Genomic DNA, 17,956 nt, shown 5'->3' on the forward strand with positions numbered 1-17,956 from the left:
GACAGTGGAAAGATTGGCATATTGTTAAAATTTGAGATCTGATCAATCCCAGTGCAGTTTTCCAGTGTATTACTGGATGCTAGTAAAGTGCTGGTTTCTTTGTGATAGCTAAGAGAGTAATCGAGCGTTTTCGACTGGGCAAAAAGGTAACCCCCCAAAGTTTGTTCCCCCATCGACATCGGCAAATATGATAAAGTAATAGGAAGTGTTGCCTCCAGCGTGGTTGACTCAAATTTCCCCAAATTGATTCCAAGCAAATATTATGCAGCTCGTGTTCACATGACTGTGGCCTGCAGTAACAACAGCATGGTATTCACATTTACAACCATGGAGGAGTGAAAATGACAGCATGAGATCACTTCCAGATGTTCAAGTGCAACCTGAGCCAAAAATATGAAGAAAGAAGACATCTCCTGTGTTAAAACACAGGCGAGGACAAACATCTGCAGCCACATGCACAGGGGAGTACACTGCCCCCCATATGGTGCCTTTGTGCCAGTACACCGCAACCACCACCCAGTGCTGCTGTCGCCCACTCCAATGTACGGGTGTTCACATTTGTTGCACTTAGAACACAACATGAATTAGTAAGGGCAATAGGCACCATCGATCGTCTTGGTGGGCTAATAAGGTGTCATAAATACATTGGATTTGCTGCCGTGGCAGTGGTATGATGGCTCAGGGCACCAGACCCAAGTGCTAGATTGTTTGCATGAAAACAGAAGACTCAAGCCAACAGGAGTAAGGAATAGAATTTTTTCATATACAATAAACAAAAATAAAAGACAAACAATAATCGAGGAAACAAGGGTGTCGCCACCAAAACCTGGAGACACGCTGAACACCATCCCAATACACCTAGCTGACATGCAGATAATTTTATCCAAAATTATCTGCATGTTAACTGGCATAACTTGGCTGATGGGTTGACTGACACAGTCGTGATCGGCCAGCCAGCTCCCTTGGAATTTTCTGGTTGACTGGAAAGCCAGTATAGCTAGTACTTGTAAAAGCATAGGCAGCGCCTTGCTCCGTCCTGTTATGTTCATTTTTGTGTGCTTGTTGTGTGCTGTTTCTGTTTTCTGTTCACCTTCACAGCCGCACAGCTGGAACCCACCCTAATCACGCTAATCAAGCTCCACTAATTTCAACACCTTGGTTCGAGTCTGTGTTGCCAGATGGTTACTTTGCATCCTATGGTAAAGATCTCTCTCTTGACTTTGTTCCTTGCATATTCAACAACTTTTGATTGTGCGTGTTGTCTTTTCTGCTGCCTTCTTCCTCGTATCTTCGTCATCTTCCTCGTTTTACTTTCTGCCTTTGTCTAATAGCAGTGTGCTTCATGTGAGTCCTTTCTGTAGCTCACCTTTTGTTTCCTCATGTTGGCATTTCTGTCTGTGTGTGTATGTTTATTCCACCACCGAGTGCTTTTCGTTGTTTGGGCCTTGAGAGGAGTTATCCGAGTTTGTTTTGGTTGTCCCTATTATTTAGGCTTGACTTTAATTTGTGATTTGCTGTTACAGGTTTTTTCCCCCGTCCCTGACTGTTTCCCTTGCTCCGCGTTTTGGTGGCGATGTTTTTCGTTTCCAGTTTGTGCCCTGTTTTTCTGTGTTGTCTTTATGATAATCCGAGTTAAAAATTAACCTTTAACCTAAAAATTAACTGTGACGGAGCAGGTCCTACAGTCCGTCACCGAGAGCTCCTGTGCGCTCTCTATTTTCCCCTCTCGCTCAGTGGCTGCAGGCAGATGCACGCACAAACGCACATAAACACACACACACACTTCCAAAACTAGTCAGGTTAGCGATCATAAAACTCACATTTGGTTGTCCGACTTTTGCCCCACTGATACATACTAGAATCACACGCAACACATGAGACTCACCACAGCCAGCGAGACACGTCTAGCAGCTGGCCAAGCAGAATGTTCCAAACAGGAGCAGTTCTGCTGCTGTTTATTTATGCGCGCACTTTCACGTGGTTTGTGTCAGACATTTGGAAATTATATTTACTGTAATTAAGGCATTTGCTAGGAGAAACGGCGTTACAAGAATAAATATGTGGAACAAACTAAATGAAAAGATTGATATGTGTTTAATTTTAAAATGGAATGTGATGCCCTATAATTTGTTCAGGAGAACAGGGGTATTTAAGGAACCTATTTTGTATTGTTTGAGAGTGTGTGTGATGGTGGCAGACAACGGAACAACTAAATTGTGAGCTATTTGTTTTTCTGTTTTTTGAAAGGTGACTCAGTTGTTTTTGTGGAACTCCGTTCAGTTTTCTTTGTACATTTTGCAAATACCCTCTTTGCTCCATTTTTCCACTTTTTGTAAATAGCCACTGAGATCACTGCACTTTTTGGGAGAGGACCATAATAAAAAAAAAACATTCTGATTTTTTTTGACTACGCCATCATTTTTTTAGTGTAGATGTAAAACTGTCCGTTCTTGAACGTGTCGTTGCCAAGTGAAGAACCACACCAAGACGACGGTTCAGTTTTGTTTTTACTCTGTGAGTTTCGAACACACATACATGCATGCTACCGAACCGGGTCTCTTGATTGACAACCTACGAAAATCCAGCCTCTAACATTCTGAGCTCTGATTTGCTCTCATAACTGGAACTACACACATGCTCAGGTGTAGACTAAATGACTATATAATTTCACAAATTATCAACAACCTTTCCCTTTAGCTTTAGTTATTATTATTTTTTTTTTAACATGCACTGTAACATCATAACATTTCACATATCTTGGATTTGGCTTGCAGACACGTCCAGATCGTGTCACATAATGTGAACCGCTGTCACTGGTTCCATCAGAGCGAGTGGTCACAGGACGCTGTGGTGATACTGGCTGGGATCGTTTCACGTCTTGTGCTGAGGTCTCTGAAGAAGGGATAGGACAGACCACTGTAGACGGGCAAGCACACTCAGGGTCCGAATCCTTTGGGATCTGCTCTGGAACAGATAGAATGTGGCAACGGTTCCTCCTATAAGTCAATCCGTTGGATTCTATGATGTAGGAACGTGGTTCTGGGGCCAAATCTATCACTCTTCCAAGCTGATCATAGCCTTTTGGTATTTGCATTCTAACCAACTGACCGGGGGTTAGTGGTTGAAGTGGATGACTGTTCTTGTCATAATCACGTTTCAATGCAAGTCTTTTTCTGATGAGCTGTGCATTGATCTTTCTGGTGTCTCTTGGGGCAGGTTCCAACAGTTTGGTGCTCACCGGAACAGCTGCTCGGGTCTGACGTGACATCAGTCACTGGGCTGGAGATCCTAACGTTGAGTCACAGGGAACATTTCTAAGGTTACTTCTTCTACTTCTAAAAGATAAAACAGTGGAACAGTAGAAAAGATAAAACAGTAGAACAGTATTTTTCAGTAATAGTTCAAATGACTACTATCCAACTTCGGTTTCTTTTCAAACCAAGCTTAAAACAGATCATTTCTACTTGCTTGAGAAATACTTTTAGTTTTCAGAATAATAAAGTTGAGCAAACAAGCATAAAAAACAGAAGGAAGAAATACTTTTAGTTTTCAGTATTAGTTCAAATAAGTGACTCGACTATTCCTAATCATGCAAGTTGTGGTGAATAAGTCTGTGTTTACTTTTTATAACGTGTGTGAGTTCAAAACAAAGGATTGTTACTTAAAAAATACTTTCAGAAAATGTGGTCACACAGTTTGGGATTTTTTTTCCAACAGTCATGATGCCTGACTCTGACAGAGTCCGAGAAACTTTGGTGGGTGTTTCTTAACAAAGTCAGCCAAAGGGGTGGGGATTCTTTTCAGACGGTCTACAAAAAACAAAATCTTCAAAAAGACAATGAGAAAAGTCACTATAATATTCCACATCCACAATGGTGTCGGCGGTTCCTGGGTCTCTGTCTCTGCATCACACCTCAGGTCAGCCCCCCCTTTTTCCAATCCAGCATTTGGCGGGTAAAAGATCACACCTCTCTTTAGGTGACCCTGAGTCAGACCACATTTTACATCAGTTCAGGGGTAACCATTGCTGTTGACCAGGCCCAAGTATTATAAAAACTTATGTCGGGTTTGTCACAGTCATCTCTTCTTTTATAGGCGTCGTCACCCATCTGTGTGACGTTCATTTATCACGGAGTGACACAGGTAAAAATATGTAATAATTTATAAATCAATGTTAATATCTCTATTATGTACTATGAACTTTCTGGAGACGCTGATTGCTGCTCAGGAGCTCGAGAAGTTGATGTGGGACCCTTTTTAAGACGCCAACGTCCACGTTGTTCCGTCAGCGGAGGATTCACGAGCAAGGATTCAAGAGAGCATTGTTGAGGCGATTAACACCCCTGCAGCTCCGAACGCGGCGTCTATTATCATAATCGTCAGCGAGGACGAATTTACGAATCCTCGCCCTCCTCGTCAAAATCAGACCGTGAGGAGACATCAGCGCTCTCTGAGCCAGTAGCGGCGGAAACGTCCATCACAGATGCCAGGACCGTCGCGAGTCGCCGGTGAGAAGGAGACAATGATTCTAATAATTACGGCAGCTTGGTAAAGTATAAAGATATTTATTCAGTGTATATACACGTGTGTGTGTGTGAGAAACAGGAGATTGTCCGGATCCTGGAAATCAGACGGAACAGGGAAGCCGACCGGAAGCAGCAGAGTGCTGAGTCTGAACATCTGTTGAGAGAACACTACTAAGGAATCAGATTTGGGTCAATAATAATCAAACAACTCCTCCATGGAGCGTCACCTTATCGTGGTGGGGGGCTTTGAGTACCTTAATGATTCAGGGAGCTATGTTGTCGGGAGCCTTGTGCTCCTGGTAGGATCATCCTTGACAAACAGGTCCCTGATGAGAGGTCAGACTAAGTACGGTCCATACGACTTTATGGAGAAGGGAAAATGGAAAAGGAGTACCCGGCCCAGAGGGACACCGGGGCCCACACCTGGAGCCAGGCCTGGGTGTTAGGCCCGTCAGCGAGCGCCTGGTGGCCGGGCGACCCACGTAATCCAGCGGGGCACAGCCCGAAAGAGCAGCGTGCTCCATCCATCCCATCGTTGCCCCATGGGCTCACCACCTGTGGAGGGCATTCCAGGAGTCGGGTGTGCTGTCATCAGGGTGGCAGTGGAAAGAGAGAAGGCTGGCGCAGAGACCCCGGGCTGCATCGGTTAGCCCTGGGGACGTGGAATGTCACCTCTCTGTGGGGTAAGGAACCTGAGTTAGTGCGGGAGATGGAGCGTTACCAGTTAGATCTGGTGGGGCTCACCTCCACTCACAGCTTGGGCTCTGGAACCCAGCTCCTTGATAGGGGCTGGACTCTGTCCTTCTCGGGGGTTGCTCATGGTGTGAGGCGCCAGGCGGGAGTGGGGATACTCAAAAGCCCCCGGTTGAGCGCCTGTTTGTTGGAGTTTTCTCCGGTGGACCAGAGGGTCGCCTCCCTGAGGCTTAGGCTTCGGAGAGGGAAAACTCTGACAGCTGTTTGTGCATATGCACCGAATCGCAGTTCGGAGTATCAGGCCTTCTTGGGGGTTCTGGATGGGGTCCTATGTGAGACCCCACCCGGTGACTCCATTGTCCTCCTGGGAGACATCAATGCACACGTGGGCAATGATGGAGAAACTTGGAGAGGCGTGATTGGGAGGAACGGTCTGCCTGATCTTAACCCGAATGGTTGTTTGTTGTTGGACTTCTGTGCTAGACATGGTTTGTTCATCACAAACACAATGTTTGAACATTGGGAGTGTCATGGCTCCACTTCCAGGCTCCGAGTCCTGGTTTTGCTTTTCTCCATCTGTTCCTTTGGCACACGGCTGGAGCCGATTACCCCCTGATTACTGACTTCAAAAACACCTGGGCTCCAGCAACGTGTGCCAGATCGTTGTCTTTGTTTCCTGCCAGTTCTCCTAGTCCCTGTGTGTTTCCACGTTCCCTGTGATGTTTCCTCTGGTTCCTGTGATTTTGGACTCCTCTCATTCCCCTGTGGGAACTCCTGGTCCTCGTGTCTCTCCCTGTGTTCGGCTTTTTGTTCTGTTTTGTTCTGTTCTGCCAGCTAGCTCATTTAACTCCTGGTTCTCTCTGTTCTCGGTCTCTCGTTCTGTGAGCTAGCTTATTTTGGATTTGTCTGTGTTTAACTGTGGTTCCTGAGTTAGTGTTTTTTTGGTTTCTTGTGTTCCGCGTGTTTCTTGGTTTCTTTTGTAGTTTATTCTCGGTTTCTTTTGTGATTTAAGTTTGTTTTCTCCCGGTTCGGTGACGCTTTCTGTTTTGACTTTTTACTCATGTTTGTGCACTTCTGTTAGTTTCGTTACTGTTTTTACATTCTGCGTTTGCTCTGTTTCTTCCCGGTTCGGTGACGCTTTCAGTTGTGTTTTTTCTTGTTTGTTTAATTATTAAATATTATAATTCCCTCCTGCCTCCTGTGCCTATAACCACTCGCACTTGGGTCCTACACCACGTCCCCTATACGTGGCTTTAGCTCCCTTTCCCCTTCGTACCCGTGACAGGGAGGCTCATAAGTGTTCTTGGTACCAGAGCTCCCAAGGTCGTAGGTCAATGATCGATTTTGTGATCGTTTCATCTGACCTGCGGCCACATGTTCTGGACACTCGGGTTAGGAGAGGAGCAGAACTGTCAACTCATCACCATCTGGTGGTGAGCTGGCTCCGATGGCGGGGGAAGCCTTTAGACCGACCAGGTAAACCCAAACGGAGAATGCAGGTGAACTGGTCTGGAGGACGAAGCCGTCAGAGGAGCATTTAACTCACACCTCCAGGAAGCTTTTTTACACATCCCTGTGGAGGTTGGGGACATCGAGCATGAGTGGTCGGTGTTCAAAACCGCCATGGCTGAACCTTCAGTTGCGAGTTGTGGCCTGAAGGCCATCGGTGCCTCAAGGGGCGGCAACCCAAGGACATCTTGGTGGATACCAGAGGTCAGGGAAGCCGAACCTCGGATTCAAGAGGAACAATGCGGGTCCTGTCCTGGCCGTGGAACTACGGACCAACTCTTTCGTCTTGCGACTGTTCTTGGGTTCCTGCGAGTATGACCAACCCGTCTATATGTGCTTTGTAGACTTGGAGAAGGCGTATGACCGGGTGCCCAGGGATCGGTTGTGGGAGGTGCTTCGGGAGTATGGGGTGAGTGGTTCTCTACTGAGGGCTGTTCAGTCTCTGTATTCCTGGGGTGGGAGTTGTGTTTGTATACTTGGATGCAAGTCCGATGTATTCCCAGTGAGGGTTGGTCTTTGTCAGGGTTGTGCTTTGTACCCAATCCTGTTCTTGGTCTACATGGACAGGATTTTGAGGCGCAGCTCTGATGAGGAGGGTTTGCGGTTTTGGTGGCCTACTTTTTTTTACGATTTGGAGATTGGTCGGCGAATTGGGCAGCAGGGGCGGTATTGCAATCCCTTTGCCGCACTGTTGTCCATAAGAGAGAGCTGAACCAGAAGGCAAAGCTCTCTATATACCGATCAATCTTCGTCCCGACCCTCGCCTACGGTCATGAGCTTTGGGTCATGACAGAGAGAGCAAGGTCCCGGATACAAACGGCTGAAATGGGTTTTCTCCGAAGGGTGGCAGGCGTCTCCCTTAGAGATAGGGTGAGAAATTCTGTCACTCGGGAGAGGCTCGGAGTAGAGCCGCTGCTTCTCCACATTGAGAGGAGTCAGTTGAGGTGGTTCGGACTTCTCATCAGGATGCCCATTGGACGCCTCCCTTTGGAGGTGTTCCAGACACGTCCAGCTGGGAGGAGACCGAGGGGTCGACCCAGGACCAGGTGGAGAGATTATATCTCTACGCAGGCCTGGGAGCGTGTCGGGATCCCCCGGTCGGAGCTGGTGGATGTCGCTCAGGAGAAGGGCGTTTGGCGTGACCTCCTGAAACTTCTGCCCCTGCGACCCGGTAACGGATAAGCGGACGACGATAGATGGATGGATGGAATATTCAAACAAAACGTCTTACATTGCAAACAAAACATTTGATTTTGAAGAAAAAAGTGGAACTCAAACAACAACAAAAAACACGAAAATCTCAATTTTTACTTTTGTGCAGATCATTTTTTTGGTTTGCAGTTCACAATCTTCTTCTCGCTGCTCAGACTTTCGCGTGTGATGTCAACTTTGTCGTTTGCGTTGCCTGATTTTTTTGCTTGCGAGTTTTGACCCAAATGTCTCGCGTGGGCGGGCATTGTGAGGAATGCGTCCTCATTGGCTAACTAGATTTTGGGTGACAGCTCAGTGCCTCGGATGTTGTTTCACCGAGAAAGAATCCTCCGTCGACCAGCCAGGCTCCTCGTTCTCCAAGTATAACTATCAAATACGTTATATATGGTGTGTTTGACGTTTTAGTTTAGCAACTACATGCTATTAACATGTTAGAAGCACACCCCGCCGCTTTGCATCAACAATTTTAATGTAATGTAATTTGTTAACGCTAACGCTAACCCTAGCTATTGCTCTCTGTATATGTCCAACAGTTCGGAACCTTTAAAGCGAATGCACACATTTGACTGACGTTCAGCTTGTCACAAAGTGTACTCAATTCAGGTAATTTCAGGGGTTCGTATTCGGGGCTACTTGACAGCCAGATGGTAAATGCTAGATCCGCTGGCAGGATTGTTGTTGAATAAAGGCGATCCGGGCCTCCAGAGCTTCCCTTTTAGTGATGGGAATTCCAGCTCTTTTTAGAGAACCGGCTCTTTCGGCTCGGCTCACTAAAAAGAGCCGGCTCTTTCGGCTCCCAAACGGCTCCTCAGATTTTTTTGTTGCTTTAATTAATATATTGCCAATAATAATGTAACATTATGCACAAAATGAATTAATAAAAAAAAATGTATTACACTACTATATTATAATAGCCTTTATTTTTTCACTCTACAGTGAACTTTTAACTAATGTAAACTTTTTTATACTGAGCAACTTTAAAGTCAAGTAACAGACTTCCTGAAAAACACATGACACAACAAAATGTAAATTAAAAATATTTACTTTTCAGTGCAACAACATATAAACTATGAAACACAAGAATAAACTTTTTGCTTTTTTTATATATAACAAATTTAAAGTGAGTCACAGGATCCCTGAAAAACACACAAAATATAAATTAAAATATTTACAGATGTACAAAAAATAAATTGTAAAATAAAAACAATTTTAGATTTTTATACACTGAACTGATTTAAAGTCAAACATCAACAACACAGAATCCCTGAAAAAAATACAAAACAACAAAATATAAATTAAAAATATTAACTCTTCAGTGCTATGAATAAACTATAAAATACAAGAACTTTTAACTATTTACCATTAAACTTTTAACCAATTTAGACTTACAGATGACACACTGGCACCTTTATTAATATCAGGTTCAACTGGTCGCATCTCCACTGGAACTGTTGGGTGGACAGTTCTCAGGTGCCTGTGGAGGTTTTTGGTTGAGCCGGCTCTATATGAAATTTTGGTCTTGCAGACAATGCACTCTGCTTTGGAGCCATCAACATAATTAAAAAGAGTCCAAATTTGGCTCCTTTTACCTGCTCTGACTCATTTCATTTTTACTTTCTTTCTTTTTGTCCTCCCTATTGCACTTTCTCTCCTCTCTTGACCATTCCTGAGCTCACTGTGCTGCTCCTGTGTGGGTGTGGACCAGGCTGCCGCCCCTCCCCCTTCTGCTCAGCGCACTAAGCAGCGCAGACACAGAGAAGACACCGCGCATATTGACCAATCACGTGCGCCTTCACTAGAAAAAAGCGTCTCGAAAGGAGGCCCCGGTCGTTCACTTCAAAGAGCCGGCTCATAGAGCCGTTACGTTCGCGAACGACACAACTATTCCCTTAGGCGTTTCTGTCTTGTTGTACAGATCACTTAGCTAAGAGAGACGGAGAGCGTAAAACCTATTTAAGGATAAATAGGATGGCGGATGATGATTGTAGCGCACCGCCACTGGTATTAAATGAGGGTGGGCATACCTTCGGAATAACAAGCTCCTTGTTAAAGTGAAACACTTCCTGCATCATGGAGGTGGATTTTATTATGGTCATCTTCAGCGTGTATAAAGGGAACATTCCGAAAGAAACATCAACTAAGTAATAGAACAGAACGTTGCAGAACTAAAGTTGCACATCCACCCAGACGTGACAGTGTCAGGGACTGTGTGAGGAAATTGTTGAGAGAATTCCATCTCATGATTTAAAAGCAAGCGTTTTGGATGACACCAACACAATTCTTGTTCACTTTTTTCCCCTCAGGGCTCTCTCTCTGCCTGCGGTCTGACCAGGCAATGTAGTCTCAGGTAGGACAAGAAAATGGCCGTCCGGTTTATGCGTCACAGTGCCATGTTCAGTAATTCCTCTTGTTCTGTGACTCACCCCGCTTTATTGCCTTTGATAAACGAAATGCAGAGCCTTATTTGCTACACCTACTCGCTAACCATTCACATCTCATTCTAATATATCTCATTTTTTGTGTGTATGTTAATCAGCAACAAAGCTACTGGAGATGCAGATTTGCAACAGCAGTCAACTACAATGTTAAACACTTCTCAAAATATAATTTCACGTCTCAGACACACGCTCGGTGACTTTATGTTTCTATTACTAAAACACCTAGCTGTCATGTTCTCATTATGTATTCCGTCTGTTCCGTGTCTTCTCTGTGCTTTTATTTTGTTAACCCCTGGAGTTTCTGTTTCCTTCCTTAAATCTAGCTTAATGGCAGCTCAGCTGGAACTCATCGCGTCATCAACGTCTCTGTGGATATCTTCTCGTGGGTTCCAGACTGCAAGCAGCCAGATGGTCACTTCATGTCATTCGACTAACCTTCCTTGTTGTTGTCCTGATTCCTGTTTTTGTCTCCTCCAATCTTTAGTCTGATCGCGTGAGTCACCGAACGCTTTCCGTTTAGTCCGCCTCGTCGAGCTTAACTCCGAGTGCGTCTTTTGTTGTCCTCCTTCATCAGGTTCGTTATTAATCGCCTGTTTTCTGTTTCCAGGTTTTTCCCCGTCCACATTCGTGTTCTCTCACTCCGCGTTTTGGGTGTGACGTCTTCTGTTGTCGTTCCAGTCCGTCTTTGTGTTATTTTATTGTATTTAATAAATCGTTAATTTATTCTCGCTTCTCCGTGTCTTCTGTGAACCTGCAGCATTTTCGTTTTTGGGTCAAATACTCTAGACCAGCCATGACACTTACCTTTTTCTGAATCTAGTCTTTTTGTAATAACAATGAGTCAAAACGACTGAAGGGAGTGTGGGTGAAGATAAATCAACACATCAGCTGTTGTCGATTAATCAGCTGTCAATCTGCAAATCTGCCAATGATCTACCATCATCGCAAGTTTCAGATGACATTTTTTTCGTGTGTTCGACATTGACAAAGACCAAGGACCACTGCTGCACGCAGTCACCCATATAAAGCCTCAATTGCATATTACCTTATTGTCTTCAGGTGTTAGGAGCAGTTTACTTATATCAGTGGAGGTGAAGCTCATGCAGCCACACATCACCCAGTCCCATCTTAGCCAGGCTACATGACTACACACATACTTAATTCAGTTAACTTAACCCATCCACTTTATAAAATCTCCAATAAGCAGTAATAAGTTAAGACTGTATTCATCTCACGAAGGAGAAATTCACTGTTACAGTGCTCTTAATAACAGTGGGTGCAAAAAGTTAGAAACAAAGTGCAACATGCAGAGATGATAGCACAAACAAGAATTTGTCATAATGAACTTATATACATAGAAATGTTCAGGTGCATGCCATGGTCTACACAATTGAGTTGAGCAGTCTAATGGCAGTTGGGATGAAGGAGCTGCGGTAGCGCTCCTTCTTGCACTCTAAGTCGCTGACTGAAGGAGATGCTCAGTTCATCCACAGTCTGGTGCAGTGGGTGAGAGCTGTCGTCCATGATGGAGGTGAGCTCCTCTCACTCACCTCCTCCAGGGGGTCCAGTGCACAGCCCAGTACAGAGTTCCTGACCAGCTTGTTAAGTCTCTTCCTGTCACGTTCTGTGCTGCCTGGAGCCCAACAGACTGCGGAGGCTACAACAGAATCATAAAATGTCCTGAGCAGAGGTCTGCACACTCCGTAGGACTTCAGTCTCCTCAGAAGATGAAGGCGACTCTGGCCCTTCTTGTACAGGACGTCTGTGTTGTGTGACCTGTCCAGTTTATTGTTGAGGTGAACACCCAGATACTTGAAACTGTCCACTGTCTCAATGTCCTCCCCCTGGAGCTTCACCGGGGTGTATGGGAGCCTTCTTCTCCTGAAGTCGACCACCATCTCCCTCGTCTTACTGGTTTTCAGGCACAGAAATGTGTTTTTCCAAGGCTCAGATGGACAAAAAGCATAATTGTAAGTTCTCATATGACTGGATGGTCAATGTTCAATATTTTCTGTTCTTATAATGCACCCAATTTACATCGATTTATGTATCTATACTTTCATTTATTTATTTATTTACAGATGAAAGATCTCTCGACCCCTCTGACTTGTTCCGACAGTACATCAGGCAGTGAGGAAGAGTACATTCCTGATTCTGCCTCAGAAACTGCAGACAGTGATGCCAGCTTTCATGTTGATGAAACACACAAGTCACTTGATTTATTCAGTGATTATAGTCACAGTCCCATCCGCATGCTTTGTGACACTACAACACCGATAATGAGTGTAATTGTGTGACAAAGTGGCTGAGAATCACCCATTTGTCTCATTTTAAGTTATTGTTGTATGCTTGTTTAGTTGGTTCCACCTTTAACCTGAATCATGCGTTCAAACCATCCCGGGTCATGTTTGAGTTGCATCTTCTGGTGTATCAAAAATCAACACAAAGGAGTATGGTTATGTTAAAGCACGTTTATTGGTTCAATTAAATGTCAGTTATTTAGGTATTATTTCATATTTGTTAAGCATGTTGGTTGTGTTCCTCGCCACGAGGCCTTCAGGTAAAAAGGAGGACGTGGCGGCTCACTTCCTGGTTTTATCACCTTGGTGATGTCATTAGTGACATCATGGAAAGTTTCAACTGTGGGGGAGGCCAAGGTAGGGAAGTGTTTTGTTTTGTTATATATGATGGAGTGATGTAGCGAGGTTGAGGTGTTAGGCGGCAGATTGTGTTCAAAGTATGGTGAGCAGAGGACTTTGTTTCTTACAGCAGAAATGAGTTATGGTTGTTGGTGGTATTTGGGATTTACCTGTTGAGAGGTACAGTCCAGATTCAAACGCTTAAAGAGAGAAGCGGGCAGACCAGAGAGGGGGAGGCTGCAGTGTGCAGAGGTGTGCACAAGTGCGTATGAGTAATTTCTGTTGAAATTATTTCAGTCTTTTCGGTTACGCTGAGTTAACTGTTGAGTTTCTTGGCAATCCATTCGGTTTTTCTTTTATTTTTCCTGGCTATTTTTGCATCCTGGAGCAGCTTGTTAATAAATTTCTTTGGTGAAGCAAGAAAAGTGTCTCCAGCGTCTGCCTCCTACACCTACTCTGGCCTGGATTACCACAAATCGAAACAGTTCAAGAGAAAATTCAGCAGATGAAGACCCTTGCCCAAGTCAGACCCAAGTACTGACGATGTAGTTGATAGTGCATTCCAGAAACACGATGGAAAAAGAGTTTAGAGTAAGAAACACTACTGTGTGTATTGCACCAAGCCATATGCTGAAATGGCTAGGCACCTTGAAAGTATGTAGTATACACAGTCGTGAACTGGATGTGGCCAAAGCCATCAGCTTTCCTAAAGGATTAAAGGAAAGAAAAAGACAGTTGGATTTTATCCGTAAAAGAGGGAACTATGCACATAATGCTACTGTAATGGAGACTGGGAAGGGGCACCTTGTCCCGTGTAAACGACCACCCAAAGAATCTAAGGCAGATGATTTCATGCACTATGCTTACTGCCATGGGCTGTTGAGCAGAAAGACTCTGTGGTGACAAATCCGGACTTGCACACGTAAGCCTGAATCACAAACCGTAAACCTGGGCAGAACCGTGTCCAGGCTTTATGCACGTTCACTGGGCCACTGGAAAGTTGTCAGTGCAATGAATCCTGAGGCAGTAACACACGTGGTAAAGCAGCACAAGGTTATCACAAGTCTCGGACAGCACAAGGTGGAAAAGCAGCAAGAAATGAACAATGTGTTTGAGAAAAGATGTGTGAACTGGGATGACTTCTTGTCAACGCTAAGAAAGTTACATAGTTGAAGCAAATGGAGGACTTCATTGTCCTGAAAAATGATCGTCAGGTGATCAAAGCTGTTAGTCATTTGTGGCTATGACAGTGATACAAATACATTTGCCAGTTCAACTGTGCAACAGTTCAAAGTGTAAAGGTATGGTGGCACCTGAAGAAAATGTTGTGGAAGTACATGTTATTTGAAAATTTCCACAAAATAAAAGTGGAGTTGTATAGTTCAAAACTTGTTTCGATACTTTTTGTTATCTAATTCTATTTATATTTAGAGCCTAAGTGCATCTCATTTTGATGGTTATCGCTTGAGTTCGCAGTTAATGAGTATTGGTAAAAGTAAAAGTGCTGAAGTCTTTGTAGCAGCTAAGTTGATTTTAATGCAGGTCTTGCTATTTGGAAGACATCTTCTGACTAACTAACTACAGGTATATCTAGACTGAATAAATGTAAAAAAAAGTAAATTTTTTCAAGCTCAGTCCATCATTTGATGTGGAACTGAATTTTGGTGAACATGGCGAAAAGTTAAAAACAATTAAAAAACCACTAACATGACGGATACTGAGATGGACCAGCTGGCCAACTTTCTTGGTCATGATATACAGATCCATCGCGAGTTCTACAGACTGCCAGACAAGACTCTGCAACTTGCCAAGATAAGTAAAGTGCTGATGGCTATTGAGCAAGGCAGATTGGTTGATTTCCAAGGAAAGAACCTCGACGACATTGAAATAGATCCAAATGGTGCGTTTGATTTTTATTTTTTTATTTTTTTACCAATTTCATTTTTGTTACCAATGTGACATATTTTTGAACTTGGTATGTCTCTTCCAGAAGAGGTTCCAGTTAAGAATGTTGATGAAGATTGGTGCAGAGAGAAAGAGGACTGTTCATCTACCGTTCTTGGTATGTGTCAGTAAGTTAGTGCGATGAAAAGAGGTGCTGGCACAATAAGTCATTGTGTTCCTGTAGAACAGGCACTTTTGCTTGTGTAGTACACCCAAAGAAGTCACATGAATAATTGGGGCCTTGCATTCTCATCCATTTGTACTTTTGACACGCATTCAAAAAACAACCATCAATCCACTTGCATAGAAGCCAGGCTGTAAGCTTCGCAACAGAACAGTGGTTGTACTTGACATTTCTGGAATTAGCGCTGCAAAGCATTCTTCCAAAGGTGATTTTTGTTTTATTCTTTTGGCCAAGACCATTCATGATGTATGTAGTTCTATTATTTACCAGAGACTAAATTATCATGTTCAATGACATTATCATATTTGAAACAACAAATGGAACTTTTAAGAAAACAATATTGCTTTATTCTTACATTACCATTTTGACAATTTTGCCACAACTGAAACCAGAAGTATACACAAAGAAACCATGATCAAAGCTCTCAAAAACACTTGTTATTGTTCAAAGACTAAGCTCAAGTTCATAAATGGTCCAAACCCAGCCATGATAATGCTCTCTGCATTACTGATTCGGAACTCAATAAAGAGCCTTTTGTGTTTGACACAAGTTCATTAATGAGACATGACTCTCTCATTCAATATCACTTCCCGACTGCCTGTGAGGACAGAAATATTGCTCATCTGTTATTGAATTGTCCCACAACCCTGAACAGGACTAAGCAGCGGTCAGCAGAAGATGGAGTTTTTGAATTTATTGAAGTGCATTGGAGATGCAGTGGTTATTATGTTATAACATTATATGTTATAATTAATGTTATGTTTAAAACTTTTTACAACACGGTCCACAAATGTGCAAACAACCACTACTGAATGAAGGAGGAAGTCACCTAAAATGATTCATGTGGAACCTTCAAGTTTTCAACATAGCAAGTGAAACTATTTCTTTGTACTGTTATGTAAATGCCTGTTCTTTGGCTTTTCTACAGGTAAGATACCACACAAACGGATTCCATGGGAGCCTGCTGAAGTTAAGGCTGTGGAGAGGCAGATGAAAGCATTGATCAACTCTTGTACAGTGCCGTCAAAAAGGGACTGTGAGAAGTGCCTAAGTGCAGAGCCAGAGGCCCTGGCAAAATGTTTATTTTTTTGTTTACAACAGAAGCACTGCCAACAAGAGGAAGCTGTTACGGAAGTAGATTTTGTTTGGCATTCATTCTAAAAGTTCCACTCAGTTCAACTGTGCAACAGTTCAAAGTGTAAAGGTATGGTGGCACCTGAAGAAAATGTTGTGGAAGTACATGTTATTTGAAAATTTCCACAAAATAAAAGTGGAGTTGTATAGTTCAAAACTTGTTTCGATACTTTTTGTTATCTAATTCTATTTATATTTAGAGCCTAAGTGCATCTCATTTTGATGGTTATCGCTTGAGTTCGCAGTTAATGAGTATTGGTAAAAGTAAAAGTGCTGAAGTCTTTGTAGCAGCTAAGTTGATTTTAATGCAGGTCTTGCTATTTGGAAGACATCTTCTGACTAACTAACTACAGGTATATCTAGACTGAATAAATGTAAAAAAAAGTAAATTTTTTCAAGCTCAGTCCATCATTTGATGTGGAACTGAATTTTGGTGAACATGGCGAAAAGTTAAAAACAATTAAAAAACCACTAACATGATGGAAAGGTTTCATACATCCTAGATTTTATTTTATTGATTTCATTTGGTTGCAAATGCATTAATACATATGTATTTCATTGTTTTGACGGTTCTGATCTGTTTAACACTTGACATGACACTAACATTTGTGCACTGTAAACAGCACTTAACAAGACAGGCTCATTAATATTTAATATATAATAGTTTCTATAACAAGACAGCAAAACAGAATGTCCTTTCTGTACCCCATTTGATTCAAACTACACCCTATGAAATTCGGCACCAAATTTTACTGCTGCCATCGTGATTGTCTTGAACTCATCATAATTCACACAGTGTGCAGTTGGAAATGTGATTTTATGTGCATGAGCTAACAAGCAGATAACAAATCTTGTGGTCTGGAATCTGTTCCAAACAACCATGGTCGACAGTTCTCTTAAACGCTTGTCTGTCTGTAAGTAAATGATGCTGGTGAGACTGTCCGGTTAACCATTGCACCACTCCAGGGACATCAAGCTCCTTCTCACCATCAGCAGTACCATCTGAGGAAAAACATAATTGGAGAAAACCAATCAGTAATCTGACATTACAGTTGTTTAGATATACCAATTTGATCAGAGTGGTCCTTCATTTGGTATGTGAATTGATGGATTTTTATGCACTGGTCTCGTCTGGGTTGCGGAAATTGCTGATAAAAATACAACCACAATATTGAAATACACTTCAAAGATTATAGTAAAAAGAAAAAAGCTTACCCTTGAGCTCATGCAAAAAATCCTGGAAGTTATTTAGGATTTCTGTCTCTCTCGCATGCTTCTGTGTCCCACTGTCACTCATCTCTGGGGCCTGGTGAGACACAATGTAGTGAGAGTCCACCTAAAAAAAAGGAAGGAAAATGTATCAATAACTTTGCGTGCATGCTCCATTTTTTGTTGATATACTTTAAAAAAACACAACACATGCCCAGTATGTGGCATCACAGAAGTAGGACTGCAGAAAGACAAAATGTGTTAATGTCAATGAAAAAAGCAACATGACCATTCAAATATCTAATAAGCAATATTTGCGTCACAAAATGCATGCAGTCCAATGCAAACCCAGCGATCTGGACTTCCCATCAGTGCAGACACTCCCAACAGCTGTAAACTGATACCATACCTTTCCAAATCTTTCTCCCAGTCCCCACAGCCACTTGCATGTTGTCCCAAGAGCTCTGT

The sequence above is a fragment of the Synchiropus splendidus genome, chromosome 7 (assembly GCF_027744825.2).
Source record: "Synchiropus splendidus isolate RoL2022-P1 chromosome 7, RoL_Sspl_1.0, whole genome shotgun sequence".
Classification (NCBI taxonomy): domain Eukaryota; kingdom Metazoa; phylum Chordata; class Actinopteri; order Syngnathiformes; family Callionymidae; genus Synchiropus; species Synchiropus splendidus.